The sequence below is a fragment of the Gossypium hirsutum genome, chromosome A07 (genome assembly GCF_007990345.1).
Source record: "Gossypium hirsutum isolate 1008001.06 chromosome A07, Gossypium_hirsutum_v2.1, whole genome shotgun sequence".
Taxonomy (NCBI): Eukaryota; Viridiplantae; Streptophyta; class Magnoliopsida; order Malvales; family Malvaceae; genus Gossypium; species Gossypium hirsutum.
The window spans coordinates 38,287,350-38,312,442 of record NC_053430.1 but is presented as its reverse complement, the minus strand read 5'-3'; the positions used below and the strand labels follow the sequence as shown (position 1 = coordinate 38,312,442).

Sequence of the window (25,093 nt, the reverse complement as noted above, 5' to 3'; positions counted from 1 at the left end):
CTACTGTGAAATATTGTGTGAACCAGATTATAAGTTAGAAGATTGGTATGACCATGAATAAATCTAATGATTCGATTTGGAATTTGATCGTTAAAAAGATAACTCCCAACTTAACCTTTTTTAATGTGAATATTTAATCATATAATATAGATGATGAAATGGTTAGCATGATTTGCATATGTTAGCTTAAATTGCATTAATCTTTGAATGGTAGAAATACCACTGAGTTAATTACTTAGTGTACTATTTTTGTTTTTCGTGCGCAGGCTAGGTTAATTCGAGGTTTGAGCACCTACATCAGCATCTAGACATAATCCCGGACTCAACAAAGTCAATTATGTTTTTTGTTAGTTTGATGCATGTACCTAAGAGAGTTCTTAGTGTTTTTCTATGTAGGTGTAAATTGTTTATATGTTTTGATATTAATAGATGTTATGCTAGAATTGTACAAGCTAGATGGAAATATGGCATGAATGATTAGTGCCTTGTTGATATTAGTATGCATGGACTATGTTGGAATGCTTAGATGAATGAGTTAGTATAGTTAAAATGATAGAATTGAATGGTTGTATTTAGGTGAACGGTTTAAGAATTTTTTAAGTTAGAAATGGTGTGATGTGGTGCTAATTTGATAGATGAATCTTTTTGTTAATTGGGAAAATGGCTGGTTTGAATATAAGGTACATGTTGGATTGGTTTGAATAGGTTCAAAGAGTGCATATTAGCATCAAATTGAATAGGTTTTGGTTTGGACATGAAATGGGTACCAAAATGGAAGATTTTGACATATTTGACATTAAAGTATCGATACCCTTACTAGGGTATCGATACTGAGCACTTTTCAAGAAAATTTTTAAGAAATAGAATCTCAAGATACTAGACTAAAGTATCAATACTTTATATTAGAGTATCAATGCATAAAAAAGTTATCATAAGGGTATCGATACTTAGCACTTTTCAAGAAAATTTTTAAGAAACAGAATCTCAAGATTCCAGACTAAAGTATCAATATTTTATATTAGAGTATCAATGCATAAAAAAGGTATCACTACAATTATTTTTGTTAAGTTTTTGTAAAACATCGAATTTTAAAATGGTATTGATACCAATGTATTGATATCGGTATGGTGTGCGTGATAAGTTTTGATATTTATGATTGATCGTACTTGAAAACTAACTATTATCACGATAAAGGCAAGCACACCTATCAAACAGAAGTATAGCTTATAGCAAGACCGAAATGTCAAACCCATAGGAACTAAAAGTACTAGTGTTAACCTTCTTTTTATTATCTAGCCTAAAAATAAGGGGATATTCTTTATCTAAACTAATTAACTAAACAAAGAATGCACAAGAAGTAAATTGGGAATATACTTTTGGGAAAACTGATTGATTTGGACAATAGCCAAGGGAAAATCCACCTAGATTTCACTTGTTATTTGACTTTGAATTAGACGATTTATTCACTTGACTCGATCCGTAGAAATCCCTAATTTATATTATTATCTCTCTCGATACTAACAACATCTAACCCTAGGTTGATTAATTGAAATCTCTTTCTAATTAAAACCCCTAGTGTCGCATTAACTCGATCTATGGATTCCCTTATTAGGTTTGACCCTAATCCGGCAAATTTATGTTACCTTATGTCTAGGGGTGCAATCAACTCCGCTTAATTATGCTAGATCTACTCTTAGAAAGGGACTTTTACTCTTCTGAATAAGCATATCAATACTTGAATCAATATCCTGGAATATTAAAGCAAGAATTAAGAATACATAATTAAGAACAAATCAAGTATTTATCATACAATTCAGAAAATAATAACAAGATCCATCTTAGGTTTCACTCCCCTTAGGCATTTATGGGATTTAGTTCATATGTGTAAAAGAAAACATCTCAGAAGAATAATGATAACAAAAGATAAAGAAAACCCAAAAACCCCTGAAGGAAATTGAAGGGAGATTTTCAGTCTTGAAGGAGAATCCGGCTTCTGAGATGGATCAATTGGCTTTCTTCAAGTAATTCCTTAACTCCTACTCCGTGTGTACCTCTAGGTGCCTCATCGGGTGTTTTTATAGGCTTTGGGATGCTTCTAAACCCTTAAAAGTGGCCTTTTCTAAGTAGAACTAGACTTGGGCTCGATAGGGACACGACCGTGTGCCACGCCCGTATGGGGTGGTTTAGGCCGTGTTAAAGTCTGCTGAATAGACACGGGAGTGTGGTCTACCTGTGTAAGGAAGTCCAGGCCGTGTTGATTTCCCACGTTGACCCATTTTCTCTATTTTTGGCCTGTTTCTCGCTCTTTTTACTCTCATATGCTCACCTAAGTATAAAACATGAAATTAAAGGATTAGGAGCATCAAATTCCACAAATCTAATGATAATTCATCCAAAAATGTGCTAAGCATGGAATAAAAATATGTATAAATTACGACTTATCGCGGTACTTAGAGGTAAGTATCGATACTGTAGGCTTAGTATCATTACTTTTCAATTTAAATTGACTTTTCTGAACATCAAATCTAAAAATAGTATTGGTACGGGTATCAATACCTGATCTGAATCCTTAAAAACTTTTAAATTTAGTCCTATTTCATGTTCAGATTAGTAATCGAGTTTTCATAAGTTCAATTGAGGCTCGGAAGTGTTTGTTTAGCGTATAATGACTATATTATGAGATGTTTGAGTGTTAAGATGATTTAAATATAGTATCTATTTTAGATGGTAGTTGCTCCAGAAATGAATGTGACATTCTATTACTTGGATCCGATGATCAGGTTGAGTATCGGGGTGTTACATTTAGTGCTATTAGAGCTATATGCTTAGTTGATTCCCAGACTAAATCGAGCTTAGAATTGAGTTTAGAGGTACACACCATTATTGAGTCGAGTCGAGTCTGAGTCCAGATTTGGATGTTGATTATAAAATTTATTTGTTTCATAGCTAAAGATGTTTGGCGAATCTAGAAACATTGTTGATAATGATACTTATAGCAACAGTCATTCCACTGAAAGTGAGTATAAGATCAATTTAGAGGCACCTAGTGTAGATTCAGCTGGTGCTCGACAACCTAGGGCAGTTGGAAATAAACCCGAGGATCAGGGTGATGAAAATTTACTCCAAGTTATAGCGGAAGCTTTGCAACAAGTGGTGGGAGCTACTCCTTTGATTGTACTAGTACCTATGGTCCATAGAGCCTTCATAAAAGAAGTACAAAAATACGATGCCATAGAATTTATGGGAGTAAAAAAGGTTGATCCTTTGAAAGCGAAAACTTGTTTGGAATCGAAAAATCGAGTACTACAATAGCTAGGATGCAATTCTCATGAATGTGTTACTTGTGCCATTTCTTTTCTTCAAGGAGAAAAATAAACGTGGTGGCAGACTGTTACCTGACACATATTTGTTGATCAAATTGATTGGGATTTCTTCTAGTCAAAATTTCAAAAAAAGTATGCTGTAAGTTGTATTTGGAGGATCGAAAATTGGAATTATTTTTGTTGAAACAAGGAGAGATGACAGTGGTTGATGATGAGCATGAATTTCTACGGCTTAGTAAATACATGTAACACCCTTAACCTGTCTTCATCGCTGGATTAGAGTACAAAGTATTACCGTACAATTGAAAATATTTAAACATCATATCATTTAATAATTTAAAAATATCATAAATCATTCAATCATATACATTTCACCCCTAAATCGAGCTTTCGAGGCCCTAGAAATATCATACAAGTAATTCCTATGAACAATATCTCAAAATAATCCATAAGTAATCATACATTAAGAATTCAACTAGAAGAACATCAAAGTTTCAAACATTCCAAGTTGAGCATTTTATCACGAAAACATAGGTGTCTCCCCTTATCTAAGTAATCACCTTTGATTCAAAATATTACAGGATTTAACATCCTCACTAAAGATTCACTCAAATCACTCGAGGTGTTTAAGGACAACAAATTTAGCACTCAACAGTTAATATGAAAAGTTATTACCATAGGCTTGAGTGAAGATCAAATCTCCACCATTATATATTGAGATAATACACCAATTAAAAGGTCTTTAGAGGGTTGTAGCGTGGCTTTGGTTAGGGGGTGTGGTCACAAGCTGAAAGAGAAGGTTAGAATCGAGATTGAATTGAAAAATTACCTAACTAGAAAAATACTAAAGCTAACAAATTGCATTCCTAATTAGATGATCCTAAAATTGAGCTTTTCCTCATGGTTAACATCATTTTAAACCAAGCATTACATAATTTCGTAATATGCTAGACGACAAATCTCAATTGCAGCAACTTCATTTTTTTTAATAACAAATCAAGTAACATAGAACTTTGCTAACTATCAAAAATAAAACATAGCTAAACAATTTATTCAAATCAAATCTCGACAAAAATAGGGATCAAATTCATTGAGGGGATTTCAACAATAATGGGTTAAGGGTTAATATTGAGGGTAAATCAATGAATGGCTTGTTAGGCTCAAGGGGGTTCACTAAGGGTTAATTATGAAGGTAGACTTTTATGGAGTGAGTAGATTAAACCTAAGTGCCTTTATCATCTCGACATATCAAATCAATGGTATGGTCTTGACATGCATAATTGAAGCAAGTTCTAAAATAACAAATCAATATTGACGCACTCATAGCAACAATAAAAGTGAGCATGAAAGAAATAATATATGCTTTAAAGGCTCAAGATCTCACAAAAAATTATGGCTTTTTGATGTTAATCCAATGAATTTCAACTTCAAGATAATACCTAAACTTGGGGAAATAACCTAAAAATTTTTAATTCTCAAAAAAATCAACTTATCATGCTTGATTATCTAATTCCTTAAAGTTTAAACAATCAATGCATAAATGCCTATGTTTTAATTCAAGATATATCAATAAAAATCATAAATAAATCAAAATTCATTCTAATAGTGATATGAGTGAGTCACGTGAGAATAAGACAAAATTCAGAGATTTTTCTGATAATGATATAAATAACCCCCCACACTTAAGATGTACATTGTCCTCAATGTACAAAAATAGATTTACTGAAAAATATAGATGTAAGATCATAAGATAGGGAGAGAAGTGAAACCTCCTAAATGTTCATGGAAAGTAATCGGCTAAGGCATGGGTGAGATTTGGAGGAGGATACTCCGGTGGTGGTAGAGGTTGTTAGTCTACAAGTGCTGCGCCAAAAGAATATTATAACTAGTGGTAGCTATGGTCATGGTCGAGCAGGGCATGGCAGTCGTGGAGGACCTTTTTCAATTGAGTTGCAAATTCCTAAGTAATAGTGAGCTTTGGAGCTCGTCATAACTGCGATAGAATCAATAATTCTTTAGGAAATATAAAGTAGCATGATTACTCGTAAAGAAATGGCCGAAAACATAAATTGCTTAATATAAATTATAAAACCTAAAGATGAAGTAAAAGTAGTATTAAAGAGAAATAAAAAGTAATTTAAAAACATAAATAAAGATAAAAATAAAAAGTCTTCAAAAATCTTCATCGCCAGATGGTTCGCGATGTGGGTGTGGCGTTGAGATGTGAAGGTGCTGACAAATCTGATGTAAGGTTGCATCAATGTGATCAAAACGATGAAAACATTGCTGCTCGAATCGAGTGAAGCACTCAGAGATGTTAGAGAGTGAAGCAGCCACATGAAAATAGCTGGTGGCTGAGATGGTGGATCTTTGTGAGGTAAAGTGACATCATCAATAATGTCCTCTGGGTCCTTCTGCTCGGCTGACTGGACGAGGCGGTACTGAGGAGGATCAAATCCACGTCGTCGCTTGATCATCCTCATATGGAGCATACTCGAGATTCCCTGTGGGGACATCTGACCGATGAGGGTGATGGAAGATGCTTGCGCCATCGTGTTGAGGAGATCGAAGTACCGCACCAGGTGAGTCACATAAGGGCCGATAGAAAGGACTCCCTTCCTATGCCGTTCTGTCTGATGGCGAATAGCGAGGGCGCTAAAATAAGCAAGGTCGAATACGTGCCCATGTGCCATGCTCCATAAAAAATAGGCGTCGCTAGTGTTGACGAGGTCTGTACTCTCTCGCTGGCTTGTCAGGGTGCGGGCTAGGATGGTGTGTAAGTATCGCAGTGATGGGGCGAGAGCCGATGCCTTGGAGTGGCTAGGGTCATAAGTGGAAGAAGTAGGGACTAGGGCCTTCCAGCAATTTGAAGGAGAATAATGAATGTGACGATGGAGACTGTCGAAGTCATCGTCGTCCATGAACTCCTCCGCATAGAGACCTAATGCGACACCGAACTCAGGCACGCTCAACTGGTGAACTAACTGCTGAGACGAAACTGGATCGTTCCGGGATCATCGAACTCTATCATAACAGTTTGAAAGTGGAAGGTTGAACAGAGTTCTAATGTGAGCTCGAGGTGTGTCAGCTCGATGATCTCGAAGAAGAGTGTCTATGGGTCAGTAGTCAAGAGAGCCCGGACTGCGTCAGCGAGTTGAATCTACTCTAGAGTGGTCCAATCAATACATCGGCCTGCGCTGATGGGTCTTACATGAAGTATCTAAAAATGTTCCGCTTCAGTTCCCAAGGGAAACTGTAGGAAGGGGTGGCACACTTCGACAGATGCACTTGCTGATGTGGCTCCGAGTCCCTTCGACTTTTTTGAAGCGGGGACGACAGTTTTCTTACCACGTGTATTTGACATGGTATATCTGCAAAAAGAACGTGTATTATATCTTAATGAATGGAGTAGATAACATATGCTAACAAATTCAACGAGGAATTAACCATGAATATAAACTAACAAATTCAACCAAAAACTAATGACATTAAGAAGACTCAACCAAAAGCAATCGAACTTGACTACATAAATTTTATGGCAAAGGGCATAGTAATACCATGACTAAATTCAACATGAAATATATGAAAGTAGCTAGTAATGGTAAGAAAAGGTTACAAAATACGTGAAATAGATCCTAAGAATGAGGATGATATGATAAGCAATTAATAGCCAAATGTAAGTAATAGGGTAAAATTTAAGATCATCATGATAGTAAGCATCAAAAGAAACATAAAGAGAAGAGAAAATCATTATTGGAGGACTGGTGGCCTGAGGAGCGACAACGCGATGGTGGGGGCTTGTAGTGTGGAGACAGAGAGAAGAAGGAATGAACGTGTAGGGAAGGGAGGACAAGAGGGAAGATTTTGATGTGTATGAAGGAAAAGGGAGGAGAAAGGGTGGATTTTAGGGTGATAGTCGGAGCTCAGGTGGTGACAGCGGTGGTGGGACCTATGCCTAGGGTTAGGGTATTGGGGAAGGGGATGATGAATAGTGTGGGTTTATATAGATGTTGGGGCAGACGGCCATGAGGCACGCCCGTGTGCCCTTATTTTAGCCCGTGTGTTTCGTGGTTTTCAAATTTGGGTGCGTCTAGAATTCAGCCCACGCCCGTGTTCTTTGGGCATGTTGGTGCACACAGCCATGTCGAACGGCCATGTCCTGCTTCGTTCGCTTCTCCCACGCCCGTGTATATATGCACACGCCCGTGTTATTTTGACAGCTTTGACCACGAGTGGTGGGCACGGGCGTGTCGCACGTCCTTGTTAATTTCTCAATTTCTACCACGGCTTATAGACACAGACTTGCCGCACGCTCGTGTTGATTTGGTGGGATTGCCCACGGCTATGTTGCACGTCCGTGGCAACGTATCGAATCCCGTGTTTGGGGAAAAATTTTGCTCTATTTTCACATAGTCGTATTGCATGGCTGTGTCACTACCTGTGGTATGGGCACGGCCTAAGGCACGCCCGTGTGCCTGGCCGTGTGGATTTGGAAAACCTATGTTCAAGAACTCAGTTAATGATTTAGATGTTCAAAACTAAAATTTAAAGAACCCAACACTATTAGTGCTCAGGTTGCCTCCTGAGAAACGCTTATTTAGAGTCTAAGCTCGACTTACCTCTTTGTTGCGTGGTCATGGTGGTGCGAGGAGTTTACATTCCTCATTCCTGCTATCAATCTCATCAAAATAAGGTTTTAGACAAGTAATATTTACCTTAATAGTGCTGAATTTGGAAAGAGTTATCTCGACTATACCGTATGGGAAAATGTTAAGTACCGTAAAAAGGATTGCTCTATTGGGTTCAGAAATGGCAATAGAGGGTCTGTTGCATCTAGTAGTACTTTGTCTCCAACCTTAAGTTGATTTGATAAAACATTGAGTCTATCTTGACGTGGTTTTGGTTTATCGTGTGTTCTCAGTTTTTGTGTCCTCTATTCATCTATTTCCTTGATTTGCAGCCTTTGCTCTTCATAGATGGGTCCTTTGTTGTTACTTAAACATGGCTCATCTATGCTCTTCGAACGTGTTTCCTACAAAGAAGGTTGCACCACATGATCAGTATTAGTAACATGATTTATACAACCACCCTCAATATTCGATGTGTTACTCGAATTACGGGCTTGAAGAGTAATTGTTTCATCACCCACACGAAGTGTGAGTTCACCTGTACCAACATCAATAATAGTTCTAGAAGTTACTAAAAAGGGTCGTCCTAAAATCAAAGGTATGTTACTATCCTCTTCCATATCTAGAACAACAAAATCAATTGGGAATATAAATTTATTGATTTTGTAAAGTACGTCTTCAATGATACCCCTAGGAAATCTAATGGTTTTATTTGCTAACTGAATTCTCATCCTAGTTTGTTTGGGTTTTCCAAGACCTAGTTGTTTAAACATTTTATACGGCATGACGTTAATGCTCGCCCCTAAATCAGCCAAAGCATTGTTAACATCTAAACTACAAATTAAACAAGGAATCGTAAAACTCCCTGGATCTTCCAATTTGTTGGGTAGCTTATTCTGTAGAATGGCTGAGAAAATCGCGTTCAATTCCACATGCGACGCCTCATCCAACTTCCGCTTATTTGCTAAAAGCTCATTTGAAAATTTAACTGCATTCGGCATCTGCAAAAGAGCTTCAATAAATGGTAAGTTAATATATAATTTCTTTAATAATTTAAGGAATTTACCAAATTGTTCGTTCGTGTGGTCTTTCCTTGTCACACTTGGATATGGCACACGAGGTTTATATTCTCTACTTACTGGTTTTTGTTCACTGTGGTCCACCTCATCCTTACCTTTACTTACCACAAGTCCTTGCCTCGATTTTGGTTTAAGGTCAACTAACCCTTCCTCATCTCGAACGGTAATTGCATTAAGCTACTCCCTTGGGTTAGTTTCAGTATTACTTGGCAAACTACCTTGTAGTCGGTCAGAAATCAATTTAGCAAGCTGGCCTATCTGAGTTTCGAGCCTTTGGATCAACACTTGTTGATTCTTAAGTGTTGTTTCAAAATTCTAAAAACGAGTTTCTGACACCGAGATGAATTTCGTTAGCATCTCCTCAAGGGTCGACTTCTTTTCCTGCTGGTAAGATGGTTGTTAAAAACCTGGGGAATGTTGTGGCCTTTAATTTCCTTGGCCACCCCACGAGATGCTGGGATGGTTCCTCCAACCTGCATTATAAGTGTTACTGTATGGGTTATTTTGAGGTCTAGAATTATTATTACCCATATATTGGACTTGTTCCTCCTCGTTGCCAGGGTTGAAGGGTGGATAATCTGGGTTCTGCATTCCTCCATTTGAATCACACCTCATCACTGGATGTACCTGAGTAGAACCATATAAACCATTAATCTTTTTATTTAAAAGTTCTACCTGGTTTGATAGTATAGTGACCGTGTCGAGGTTGAAAACACTAGTTGCCTTTGTCGGTTTTGTTCTCATGACTTGCCACTGATAGTTATTCAGTGACATCTCTTCAATAAATTCGTAAGCCTCTTCAAATGTTTTGTTGTTTAATGTTCCACCGGCAGCTGCATCGATAAGTTGCCTTGTTGGTTCACACCGTTGTAAAACGTCTGAACCTACAACAATAAGGGTAACCCATTATGAGGGCACCTTCTCAATAGGTCATTGTATCTCTCCCATGCATCATAAAGAGTTTCTAGATCCATCTGCACAAAAGAAGAGATATATTTCTCAATTTAGCCATTTTAGCCGGTGGAAAATATTTTAGTAAAATTTTTTCTGTCATTTGTTCCCAAGTTGTGATTGACCCTCGTGGTAACGAGTTCAACCATTGTTTATATTTGTTCCTCAATGAGAATGGAAACAACCGAAGGCGTATGGCATCGTCAAAAATGCCATTGATCTTAAAAGTGTTGCAGAACTCCAGAAAATTTTCCAAATGAGTGTTTGGATCCTCGCCCTGCAAACCATCAAACTGAACAAACTGTTGTATCATTTAAATCGTGTTAGGTTTTAGTTCAAAATTATTTACAGCAACAGCAGGTCTAACTATACTCGATTCAGTTCCTATTAAATTAGGTTTAGCATAATCATACATAGTACGAGGAGCAGGATTCTGATTTATTGGATCTGCGGCAACCACAGGAGGTAGCTGATAATTCTGATTTTTAGCCATCCTCTCGGTTGTAGTTTGACTATCGTCCTCTTGCCCTTCCTCTATGTATCGTAGGCTTCGCCTTATTTCTTTTCGGTTTCTTCGAGCTATGCTTTTGATCTCGCTATCAAAAAATAGAGGTCCTGACGAATTTCTTCTAGTCATAAACTATAAAAACCTGCCAGAAGCAAATAAAAGAAATTTAGTAATATAAAAAAATTAAAATAAAATTTAACTTGCAATAAAATAAATGGCTAAAGTAATAAAAATTAAGCGTTCCTAATATCTTAGTTCCCCGGCAACGGTGCCAAAAACTTGGTCTGCGTGATAAGTTTTATATTTATGATTGATCGTACTTGAAAACTAACTATTATCACGATAAAGGCAAACGCACCTATCGAACAGTAGTATAGCTTATAGCAAGACCAGAATGTCAAACCCACAGGAACTAAAAGTACTAGTATTAACATTCTTTTTATTATCTACCTAAAAATTAGGGGATTTCCTTTATCTAAACTAATTAACTAAACTAAGAATGCACAGGAAGTGAAATGGGGAAATACTTTTGGGAAAACTGATTGATTTGGACAATAGCCAAGGGAAAATCCACCTAGACTTCACTTGTTATTTGACTTTGAATTAGACGATTTATTCACTTGACTCGATCCATAGAAATCCCTAATTTATATTATTATCTCTCTCGAGACTAACAACGTCTAACCCTAGGTTGATTAATTGAAATCTCTTTCTAATTAAAACCCCTAGTGTTGCATTAACTCGATCTATGGATTCCTTTATTAGGTTTGACCCTAATCCGGCAGATTTATGTTGCCCTATGTCTAGGGGTGTAATCAACTCTGCTTAATTATGTTAGATCTACTCTTAGACAGAGACTTTTGTTCCTCTGAATAAGCACATCAATACTTGAATCAATATCCTGGAATATTAAAGCAAGAATTAAGAACACAAATTACGAACAAATCAAGTATTTATCATATAATTCAGAAAATAATAACAAGATCCATCTTAGGTTTCACTCCCCTTAGGTATTGAGGGGATTTAGTTCATATGTGTAAAAGAAAACATCTCAGAAGAATAATGATAACAAAATATAAAGAAAACCCAAAAACCCCTAAAGGATATTGAAAGGAGACCTTCAATCTTGAAGGAGAATCCGACTTCTGAGATGGATTAATTAGCTTTCTTAGAGTAATTCCTTGCCTCCTACTCCGTGTGTTCCTCTAGGTGCCTCATCGGGTGTTTTTATAGGCTTTGGGATGCTTCCAAACCCTTAAAAATGGCCTTTTTCGAGTAGAACTAGACTTGGGCTCGACAGGGACACGACCATGTGCCACGCCCGTATGGGGTGGTTTAGGCCGTGTTAAAGTCTGCTAAATAGACACGGGCGTGTGGTCTACCCGTGTAAGGAAGTCCAGCCCGTGTTGATTTCCCACGTTGACCCATTTTCTCCGTTTTTGGCCCGTTTCTCGCTCTTTTTACTCTCCTACGCTCACCTAAGTATAAAACATTAAATCAAAGGATTAGGAGCATCAAATTCCACAAATCTAATGATAATTCATCCAAAAATGTACTAATCATGGGATAAAAATATGTATAAATTACGACTTATAACGGTACTTAGAGGTAAGTATCGGTACTGTAGGCTTAGTATCATTACTTTTCAATTTAAATTGACTTTTCTGAACATCAAATCTAAAAATAGTATTGGTACGGGTATCAATACCTGATCTGAATCCTTAAAAACTTTTAAATTTAGTCCTATTTCATGTTTAGATTAGTAATTGAGTTTTCATAAGTTCAACTGAGGCTCGGAAGTGTTTGCTTAGCATATAATGACTGTATTATGAGATGTTTGAGTGTTAAGATGATTTAAATATAGTATCTATTTTAGATGGTAGTTGCTCCAGAAATGAATATGACATTCTATTACTTGGATCCGATGATTAGGTTGAGTATCGGGGTGTTACATTTAGCGCTATTAAAGCTATAGGCTTAGTTGATTCTCAGACTAAATCGAGCTTAGAATTGAGTTTAGACGTACATGCCATTATTGAGTCGAGTCTGATTATAAAATTTATTTGTTTCATAGCTAAAGATGTTTGGCGAATCTAGAAACATTGTTGATAATGATACTTATAGCAACAGTCATTCCACTGAAAGTGAGTACAAGATCAATTTAGAGGCACCTAGTGTAGATTCAGCTGGTGCTCGACAACCTAGGGTAGCTGGAAATAAACCCGAGGGTCAGGGTGATGAAAATTTACTCCGAGTTATAGATGAAGCTTTGCAACAAGTGGTAGGAGCTACTCCTTTGATTGTACTAGTACCTATGGTCCATAGAGCCTTCATAAAAGAAGTACAAAAATACGATGCCACAGAATTTGTGGGAGTAAAAAAGGTTGATCCTTTGAAAGATGAAACTTGTTTGGAATCGACAAATTAAGTACTACGATAGCTAGGATGCAATTCTCATGAATGTGTTACTTGTGCCATTTCTCTCGTTCAAGGAGAAAAATAAACGTGGTGGCAGACTGTTACCTGACACATATTTTTGATCAAATTGATTGGGATTTCTTCTAGTCAGAATTTCAAAAAAAGTATGCTGTAAGCTGTATTTGGAGGATCGAAAATTAGAATTCTTATTGTTGAAACAAGGAGAGATGACAGTGGTTGATGATGAGTGTGAATTTCTACGGTTTAGTAAATACATGTAACACCCTAACCTGTCTCCATCACCGGATTAGGGTTACAGAGTATTACCATACAATTGAAAACATTTAAACATCATATCATTCAATAATTTAAAAATATCATAAATCATTCAATCACACACATTTCACCCCTAAATTGAGCCTTCGAGGCCCTAGAAATATCATACAAGTAATTTCGGACTAATTTGAAACAAATTAGAAGTTTAAAGAAAAAGTTGAAAAATTTGGAAAACAGGGGTCACACGGCCGTGTGGTCAGGCCTTGTGACATAGCCCTAGACTGTGTAACTTTCGAACAAGGGACAGATAGCCATGTCCTAGCATATGTCCTCACCGATGTAACTCACTTAGATGCCATACACGCCTATGTGCCAGGCCGTGTAACTCTTTGACTTGGAACCTTAAGAAATTTCAAATGACACACGGCAGAGTCATCAAGCCATATGTGTCACACGGCTGTGTCATTAGGCTATGTGTGTCTCACGGTCGTGTTGCCAGACCGTGTGTGTCACACAGCCGTGTGATAGCTCGTGTCCCAGGCTATGTGAACCTAAAAACTTACATAAAATCAAGCCATTTCGAAGTCAATTCACGTATAACAAACCATTCCATTTGGGCACACATTCAAAGGGTTTAAACCTTATCCAAGCACACATAAACATACAATTTCAAAACAACCTAAATCACCTGACCAATATGCCGCTTAAAGGCACCACAATTACATTAAAACATCATTTACCAAAAGAAGTTAACATTGCCCCATTTTATGCATAAATACCTAGTTCAAATATGTACCAAAACACATCTCAATTGACCATTTTCAAGCCATCATAAAAATACAAAAAAGGGAGCCTTATAGACAAGTACATGAAAGTGACCAATATGACATATCTTGGTAAATCATTGAAATGCACCAAACCAACGTAACCTTAAAAGCTTAAACATACCAAAAGATACAATACATAGATTTTATACATGTTATTATTAACCTTGGTCAAAATATACAAAAACTACCGAAAAGATTGCAGGATAGTGTGATAGGTCTCTGACGAGCTTCCAACCGGTCGAGCTTTCGATAATCTATAAAATAAAGGAAAATAACTATGTAAGCAACGAGTGCTTAGTAAGCTCGTATAAACTTTAAACATAATTGACCATTTCATTCATACAATTCATAGAATAAGAATAAGTCATTACCAATACCATAAGCTTAGTATAAGCCTATACAACATCACCAACTCACAAGCTAGTATACTTTCCACGATATAAATGAATTCAACCATAAGATAAGTAGTTTTCCATATGTAAACATATCATTTAACTCATGAAGAACTTCATGAAATCATGATTCATTCCATTTTCTTACTTACTATTTCATTTAATTTTTTTTACCCGTTGAACCATCTTGAATTACATTGGATACTCAGGAAAGCTCACACATAGTGTGCCTTTGCATATAACCGTAACATTTCCTTTACATCATTGCTCACACGAGCTGTGAAATGGGCCTATTCACACAAGCTGTGGGTTAGAAAGTAACCTACACAATGTTGTTCACACGAGCTATGGAGAATCCGCAACAAATGCAGGACCTCAGCCATCGGTAGGACATTCAAGACTAGCACCCGAAACATGAAATCCCTAATGAAATTTCATTTGTATCCTAAGAATTCTTAAGGTTCAACCGGGACTCGTTATCTGTCAATTCATCATATCATTAATACATTTATAATCCAATTAATTTATATCACAACAACATAAAAAAATATTCAAATTTAGCTAACATTAAATGTAACACCCTTCACCCCTATCCCTCACTGGAACAGGGTTCGAGGTGCTACCAGATTTAAATTCAACCATTTATATAAAATCAGGCCGTAAAAAAAATTTTGATCAATTTTAAACTTTTCGTACACGCGTATATTATCCTATAATCGGGCTTACAAGGCCCCAAAACATTCATGAGGCATTATTAAATATTTACCAATATCTTAGTCTTGTATCATTTACTTACTCAACAATAAATCACAAATCAAATTCTAAATATACATGCTCTAAATCACATCACAGGAGATAATAACACACAAGCATATGAATAATCAAACTACCTTAATAACAAGCCAAAGTCTTTGGCCTAATCATAATATTACATACTCAACTTTACAACCCTATACATGCCATAGACTCGAAATACCAAGATTTACTTACGCCGATAGCGTAGACTCGATAATGTGATGATATCTTTGACGGCCTCGAACCCGAACTAACCTGGCAACCCTAGGGTATATGGGAAAGAAAAGGGGAGTAAGCTTTACACTTAGTAAGTTCATAAGAAAACAAAAAGCAACTCATTAACAAGTTTTATCAATGTTTACAACATAATCACAAATTCACTACAAGTTGTCTTCCTGAGAAACAATCACTAAATTATTTATAAATGTTGCTACAAAACTCCAAATCAATTGATGTTAATTTTTCCTAAAAATAGACTCATATATCTTCCATCCATAAAATTTTCAGAATTTTTGGTTTGGCCAATCAATACCAAATTTTTCTTAAAGTTTCCCCTATTTCACTGTTTGACTAATCTGACCACTCTTCACTACGAATCAAAATTCTCATTGTACAGAATTCAAAATATGTTCTCGTTGATTTCATTTGAAACTAGACTCGTTAAGGAGTCTAAGAATATAAATTTTATCTTATAACCATTTTTGTACAAATTATAATGATTTTCTAAAAACAGAATAGGGGACCCCAAAGTCATTTGACTCTGTCCCCTGCCACTTCAAATTTCACATTATCAGAAATTCTTTTGCTTACACGGTTTCTTTTATAAGAAACTAGACTCATTAAGATTTAATTACATAATTTATTCAGCTTCTAACTCAACTCCCACAATTTATGGTGATTTTCCAAAATCACATTACTGCTGCTGTCCCAAGCAGATTTATTACAAATTTACTCTTTCACACATTCTTTGCATTCACATTATTTAAACATGTATATCACCAATCAATTTCATCACATATCTATAATTTCACTTAAGCATAATCTCAATACAATACATTATGCTCAATGATTCGCACACAACCGTTCAAATTAGCAATTATAAGATGGTTCCGCACATAGCCCACCCTTATCGATAATTTACGATGGTTTTACCCTTACTCACATATATGACATAGGCATTTAAATACTTCAGTGTCAACTTTAATTCAACCGAATTCAACCATTGTACCATTTCATAACCACAGTTACTTTCGTCATTCATATCTAAATGGTATTTCACATAATTCATATAACCTTTCCCCATGACCGAATACACACATACACATATGACATCTTCACCTATGCTTCTCATTTCACATTCATGATTCAATTCCAATCTATCTAACATGCATAAGTATATATCACATACCTGGCCAACTTAATGTATTGAACGAATTCAATTGCCGATTTAACTGAAGGTCCCATAGTCTTAGACTTTTATCAAATCACCGGCATTTAGCCTGCTAGGTTTTAAACCCGAATTCATCACCGGCACGAAGCCTACTAGACTTTAAGTCTGAACTCATTCACCGGCATTTCACCTACTAGGCTTGAAGCCCGATATCATTTCACCGGCAATATAGCCTGCTAGGCCCGAAGCCCGATATTATCTCACCAGCATTATAGCTTGCTAGGCCCGAAGCTCGATAATATTATTCACCAGCTTAAAGCTTGCTAGGTCGAGGCCCGAATATCACATTTCGATAAACAATTCACCTGTTCTTTCATACTTTCATAACTTATACTTCAATTACGTATAACTGAAATACATATCTATGAACAAAGATTTTCATCCTTTCAACCACATAGGGTTTAATTTCCACATTGGAACACATATCTTAGTACATCATTTAATAATATCAAAGTCGACTAGATATGCTAGTCACATACGGCTCATAACTTTAATTTAATATTCATTCAACACAAAGAACATATGTATATATATATACACAGTCAAACATCTTCTTAATTATGATTATTCAACTCTTAAGCAGATAACATGATCAAACACAAACACTTAAGAACTTACCTTGGATTTAATCGAATAACTACGGATTGACTAATCGACTAGTTTCACTTTCCCTTTATCCAAAATTGGCTCCTTATGCTCTTGAGCTTAGATTAAACAAATTTAACTTATTGTTAATCAACTAATCAAGCATTGTATTATGAGTACATTCGGCTTTCACACATATTAAACATAGTAATAATCATGCACATTATAATCAAAGTGCAATTAATCCCATACACAAAAATATACGACACTTCATTTCCATCTACTTATATATACGTATCACATAAGACCATTTCATACTTTCTATCACCTAAATAAACAACAAATTTTCCAATTAATTTCTTAAGTCCACATTCGGCATCTATATCCACAATAACACATTAGCCGATTACTATAAATCATCTAATTCAACTTTCAATAATCTCACTTTGCAAACAATCACTCATTTCATTCACCAAAATGTCATTCGGTAATTATTCAAACAGAATTATCATTTAAACATTTTTCACCTAAATCACATATACATATCATGCTAGCACATAACACCAATACCCGAATAACATTTTAAACACTTATTCAATTCATTAACTATTTGATCATTCGGCAATTATATCTCCCATTCAAGCCTTATTTTAAACTACCATGTACAATTCTTGCATTATACTCTAATAGCCGATTACCATCTATCTATCTAACAACAACTATCCTTATTCATCAAGCTCAACTCATCTATCATCACATTTAATACCAAAAACATCAAACACCTTCAAAGACACTCACACAACCCATATATTTCACAATTTCACATTTTAACCACTAAATTTCTATATTTTACAATTTAATCCAAAATTGACATTTTTACCAAAATTCACTTAACAAAACTTATTAATCTAACATCAAAGATTTCTTTTTATCATTAAACATCAAGATACTCAAACATTCAATAATGGCATCATCCAAATACTTTAACAATTTTAAAATTAGAGGTACGGGCTAGCTAGATTACGAAGCAACGATCTCAAAAACATAAAAATCACTAAAAACCAAGTCAAAATGGACTTACCAATTTAACATGCAATGGTCGAATACTTTGAAGCTTCAATGGCTTCTTTTTCTTTTAACTTTTGGCAATAGATGATGAGAATGAAGCCAAATTTTTATTTTGTTTTATTTATTAAACACTTATTAGCTATTTTACAATATTAACCTTCAAAAACATTTAAAACTACTCCAACTACCCTTCCACTATCATCCATTAACACAAAAATGGTCTAATATTCTTATAAAGACTTTCACTTTAATAAACCATAGCTATTAGACACCTTAATTAATAGCACACAAGTTTTAAACTTTACGCGATTTAGTCCTTTTTGCTTAATTTACTATCGAAATGATAAAATTTTTCAACGAAACTTTAATACCATCTTATTGCCACTCCGTAAATATTTATAAAATATTTATGACTCGGTTTATAGAAACGAGGTTCCGATACCTCATTTTCTAAACCCACTTGACCTTAAGGTCATACCACTTGAACTTAATAAATCGCTTATAAAATGAAAATCACAATATCAAAAACATTTTTAAAATCACAATTAACTTGTAAATATTAAATATAATATTTACAAATCTACTCGTCGGATTTAGTGGCCCCGAAACCACTATTTCGATTAACCCTAAAAATGGGCTGTTACATTAAAACAATTGCAGTTCATACGAACTGACATCAATAATTAGGGCGTAGTAATATAGTCGAACTAATCCTAAGATTTAGCTTTTCCTTGATTTAAGTTCGAATGTTGTTTATCTTGATCTAAATAGATAATTCAATCAATTAAGTACTTCTAGTATTCAATTTAATCAATAATCCATATTAATGAAAAATTACAAATTTGCCCCTAACATTTTAACTTTTCATAATTTAGTCCCTAAACTCATAACTTGAAATCTAACCATTTTAACCTATACCCATATCAACCAAAGATACAAGGGACCTTGGAACAACCCATTATTATCAACAGTTCACAATAAAACCCATGAATTTACACTTTTAACAAATTGATCCCTATTTCCAAAAATCATCAAAAATCACTTAATAAAACATGTTTATTTTACAACAACGATTAATAATCTATCAAATAACATCAAAACACATTAAAAAAATCCATGTTAAGTCCCTCAACCTCTAACAATTTTGCAAATTAACCCCCAGGCTAGTTAGATTAAGCTAAAATGAACTAAAAACATAAAAATCATTAAAAATGGGGCTTGAACTCACTTACATGCATCAAGGAAGATTGACTGAATATTACTTCTTCTGCAATGCCTATTTTAGTATTGACTGAATATTACTTCTTCTCCAATGCCTATTTTAGGCTTTGAAAAAAAATGAAGATGATTCCATCTTTGTTTTGTATTTTATTTACTTAATTTTTCTGTTATTTATCAATTTACTACTTTAACCTTTAAAAACTATCAGAATTTCAGTAAAACCATGTCCATGCACATCCACTAACACATTAAATGGTATATTTACCATTCAAGTCCATTAACTATCATTTCCATAGCCATTTAGCCCTTTTAATTAATAGAAATCAACTTTTACACCTTTTACGATTCAATCCTTTTCACCTAATTAACCATTTAAACATCAAAATTTCTTAACAAAATTTTAATACGACCTTAATATAATCCCATAGACATTAAATAAATATTAAATCAATAATTTACTTGTCAAAATTATGGTCTCAAAGCCACTGTTTCTGACACCACTAAAACTAACTGTTACAATATGCCCTCAAACTGTAACTGCCTATAAACGTGCTATTGTTTATACTTAAATAATACACCAAGAATATAAACGTTAAGAATGACACTGTTCGCAAGTGAACAGGTTAAATTGTAATATAATTCAGTACAAAGAAATACCTTTGAAGTATTCAAAGGTTCATACCCAATGAAGGATGGAATAAATAATGACAACGATTTTACAATAAAAATTCTAAGTAGCAGTAATTAGTTATTATATTATGATAAATCTTAAAATAAATTAATAGATAAAAAGAAATAAATAAAGAAAATAAATCAATAAACCAATTAGCAAGATTAACTTGCTTCATGGTTGTAACTAACTTTAGATTAGGGTTTTAGGGCGAATTAGTCATCAATTAATCAATTATTACCTCCCGGCCTCTAATTAACTAATCAATTGGTTGATACTTGCTTATCTCCCTACCTCACTTTCTCAACTAGGATAGATTACGATTTACTCGATTCGACTTATCTCCAGACCTCGTCTCACCTTTGATAACTTATTAGGGTTGTCAAGCCTAACAGATTAAGAACATATAATTTATACCAACTATCTCAAGAAACCCTAAATCCTTTGTTAATTACATCCCCATCCACTCGTTAATCTCCCCTAAGTGATTTAGCCACTCATGTTATTTATGATCTCTCTTTCGATTGAATAAATCATGTAAAGAACACAATCGATTTGGAGAAGAAAAGTAATAATCGTGGATGTAAAATTGAATGAGGAATTGAGTAGTAAATCTCTTTATTGGAATGAAGAAATAAAATGAATGCAAAATAACGTAAATTGAAATACTTGAATTAAATAAATAAAATCTTAAATCAAAACTGATTTCAAGAGGAAAACAAGAAAGTATTGAAAAGCAGAAAAGAAAAGAAAATAAACTAAAACTACTTCTAAACTACGAGGGTTTTTGAAGGTGTCTACGATGACTTAGTTACATTCAACCCCTAATGTCGTATTTATAGAGGTGTCGGCAGTCTGAATTAGGTCTTCGGCACATCCTAGGTTAAGTTTAATTGTGTTGACGAAAATAACCTCGATGAACTTGGGCAACACGTCAACGTGTGTTGCACCACACCCTTTGCGTGGTTCGCTCCGCTTCCGTGGATTTGTTGACCTCTTCGTGAACCTTCCCCCTTCATGGATGGGCATGCTTGGTGGCTTTAGTGCCTTGCCTAATCGCCATGTGATTGCATTTGCGTGTTCTTTCCCAGCTGAGGGTTGTTCTCCATGTTACTAGGGAGACTTTGGCCATTTTGTTTTTACAACATTGTCATGAGCTGGTCCATTATCTCACAGAGCTTATCCATCTGAGACTCGAGTTGTCTACTTGTAGCTTGGACTTTTCAAATGGCTGTCTTCATGATTTGTATCTCTCCTTCTATTCAATTGAATCTTTGATGACATGCAACATGGTTATTACCAACGGTACGTTGTTGCACTGGTGGAGACTAATAAAGAAGGTTTTGTTGAATTTGAGATTTATTCGAGCCTCCTTGGTTACCCCCTACTTGAGGTTCGGATGATCCCTCCAACCGAGATTGTAGGTATTTGAATAGAGACCACGGTCCTTATTATTTACATAGCTTGCTTCTTTCAGGTTGGTTTTTGTAGTGTGGCTCCTCTCTTGTCTGCTTGACGAATATCCCTAAAATATTAAGTTTTTTGAGAATTTCTTAGAATCGAACATCATTGATCTTTTACTTTACAGCTTTTACTATTGGTGGCTTTGGTTGGTACATCAATCTCTCATCAGGCCACTTATACAAATTCATGACCGTACCATCAATGATTTTATAAGTTCTATCGTATGGATGGAACATGAGAGATTCATCGGATGCTCCGTCTAGGCTCAATTTAATGTGTCTGTCAACACCATTATAAAATATTTGTATTTGATGCCACGCTTATAGTCTGTGATGTTGGCATTTTCTTAACATTCTCTTAAAACGCTCCCATGCCTCATATAGATATTAACCTTCAAATTGTTTAAAATTTGCGATTTCTTACCTAAATTGAATGGTTCGACTAATCAGGAAAAAATTATAAAGAAAACTTTCCGCTAGATCATTCTAGGTTGATGGAACTCGGTTCTAACTAGTCTAACTAACCGGCCAGATTCTCGCCCAGATAAAATGGGAATAACTGAAGACGTACGGCATTATCGGATACCCGTTGTATTTGAAAGTGTCACATAGTTGAAGGAACCGCTTCAAGTGCTAATTTGAGTATTCAACCATGTCTTCTTTGAACTGTAGTGTGTTTTGGATCATCTCGATTGCGGCCGTCTTTATCTCAAAATTATTGGCCTTAATCGCCAGCTACTCAATGCTTCTTCGCACCTCATCTAAGGTAGGTAGGGCGTACTCGCGCAACGTCCTTTGTTCCATTGAGACTTATTCCCAAATATTTCTTTGTTGTTCTTTTGGTTCTTTGAAGAATATATATTTTTTGGGGTAAATTTATAACTGCAGGTGGATTGTTAATCATTTCAGGACGATTACGCCTAAGTAGTTGCTCCAAATTTGGTTATGGTTCGATTGGAGTGCTGGATCTTCGAGTCATTAACGATCTAAAAAGAAAATAAAAGTAAAAAAATAAAAATAAATAAAGAAAAATTAAAAATCATATCTATAGGTCCTAATGTTTCTACTTATCTTATTAATTGTAAAAAAATTATTTTCAAAATTTATTGCCAAAACCTCCCTGGCAACGATGCCAACAACTTGACCTTCTATAAAAGTGCTATCATTTATATTTAAATAATACACCAAAAATAAAAAAGTTAAGAATGGCGGTGTTCGCAAGTGCACGGGTCAAATTTTAATACAGTTTAGTACAACGAAATACCTTGGAAGTATTCCAAGGATCGTACCCAAGAGGGGATGAAATAAATAATGAAAATGATTTTACAATAACAAGTCTAAATAGTAGTAATTATTTCTTATATTATTATAAACTAAATAAATTAAATAGATAAAAAAGAAATAAATAACTAAAAGAAATAAATAAAGAAAAATAAACAAACAAAATAAATCAATAAGCCAATCAAGAAGATTAACTCGATTCAGGGTTTGTAACTAACTTCAAATTAGGGTTTTAAGGTGGATTAGTTATCAATTAATCAATTATTACCTCCCGGCCTCTAATTAACTAATCGATTGGTTGATACTAGCTTATCTCCTAACATCATTTTCTCAACCAGGATAAATTTTGATTTACTCAGTTTGACATATCTTCTGACCTTGTCTCGCCTATGATAACTTTTAGGGTTTTGAAGCCTAACAGTTTAAGAACCAAAAAATTATACCAACTAATCCCTCTCAAGAAACCCTAAATCTTCTGTTAATCATATCATTTTCCACTCGTCAATCTCCCTGACCTACCATCAAATGTAGTAGTCAATTCGGGTCAATTCCATACTTAAGGAGCTTGTTTTCTTGGAAACAAGTGATGTACAAGCTTCTCGAGCCGTCAAAGCACCAAACAATTGACTGAGGGTGGAATTGGGTGTCATGTCTTGCCATAGCATTGGTGTGACGTGACACACGTTGACGTCCTACCCAAGTAATTCTGGGATATTTTTGTCTATGAAATCAAACTTATACAAAGACCTAGGATGTCCCGAAGACCTAATTTAGGCTACACACCTTTATAAATAAGACATTAGGGGTTGAATGTAAAAAAGTCATCCTAGACGCCTTAAAAAACCCTATTAGTTTTAGCTTTTTTATTTTTTTTAGATACTTTCTTGTTTTTCTTCTTGAATCAATTTTGATTCAATGAGTTTTTGATTTAATAAAGCATTCAATTTTTTTCTTCTTTCGGTTCTTCCAATAAAGAGATTTGCTACTTCATTCCCTATTTGGTACTCAATCCAAAATTATTCAAATCTCTTTTCTTCTCTAAATTGATCATGTTTTTTACATGGTTTATTCAATCAAAGTTGAGATTATGAATAACATTAGTGGCTAAATCCCTTAGGGAAGATTAATGAGTGGATGGGGATGTAACTAATGGAGGATTTGGGATTTCTCAAAATGGATTTGCTGGTATAAATTATGTGTTCTTAAACTGTTAGGCTTGACAACCCTAATAAGTTATCATAAGGTAGACGAAATCGGAGGATGAAGTGAGCCGAGTAAATCATAATTTGTCTTGGTTGAGAAAGTGATGTCAGGAGATAAACAAGTATCAACCAATTGATTAAATTAATTAAAGTCAGGAGGTAATAATTGTCTTAATCAATGACTAATCTACTCTAGAACCCAATACTAAGTTAGTTGCAAACCCTAAAGCGAGTTAATCTTCCTAATTGGTTTACCGGTTTAATTTATTTGTTTATCTTTCCTTATTTATCTATTTTTCTAGTTATTTATTTTTAATCCTTTGAATTTATTTTATTATCCATCATAATATAGGAATTAGCTATTATTACTTAGACTTAGGCATGTAAAAAGTATTTTCATTATTTGTTCCATCCTCCCTTTGGTACAATCCTCGGAATACTTATGTATTTCATTGTACAACTATATTACAATTTGACTTGTGCACTTGCGGACATTGTGGTTCTCAATTCTTATACTTTTGGTGTTATTTTTATTCTATAAATGATAACAGTTTATAGGTAGTTAAGTTGTTGGCGCCATTGCCGGGAAGGTTTCAGAAATTAATTTTGAAAATAAATTTTTACGATTAATAAGACAAGTAGGAACGTTAGGACTTATAGATACAATTTTAAATTTTCTTTATTTATTTTATCTTCAGTAGATTTAGACTATTATGGCAACTACGATGGGGAAAACTATATTCGACACAAACTAGCTAAGACCCAGCATTACTTGACCTATCATGAGTATTGCAACACCCCTAAACCATATCCAATGCCGGAATAGGGTTACGAAGCATTACTAGACAATACATCTCATTCACATACGTTTATACATTCATAATCAAAATCCATTCACAATGTCCCATATAAGGCTCTACGAGACCTTAAAACATGCTTAAAAGTGGTTCGGGACT

At 34.9% G+C, this 25,093-nt stretch overlaps 2 non-coding genes across 2 annotated transcripts; both read left to right on the top strand.

Annotated features, from left to right (window-relative positions):
- The first annotated feature begins 9,930 nt into the window (after positions 1-9,930).
- On the top strand, positions 9,931-10,036 carry LOC121204250 (small nucleolar RNA R71). Its single transcript, XR_005899179.1, has one exon. It is a non-coding gene; the product is annotated as a small nucleolar RNA R71 (small nucleolar RNA).
- Positions 10,037-21,979: 11,943 nt separating this feature from the next.
- On the top strand, positions 21,980-22,085 carry LOC121204075 (small nucleolar RNA R71). The gene has a single exon (XR_005899003.1). It is a non-coding gene; the product is annotated as a small nucleolar RNA R71 (small nucleolar RNA).
- Positions 22,086-25,093: the final 3,008 nt, after the last annotated feature.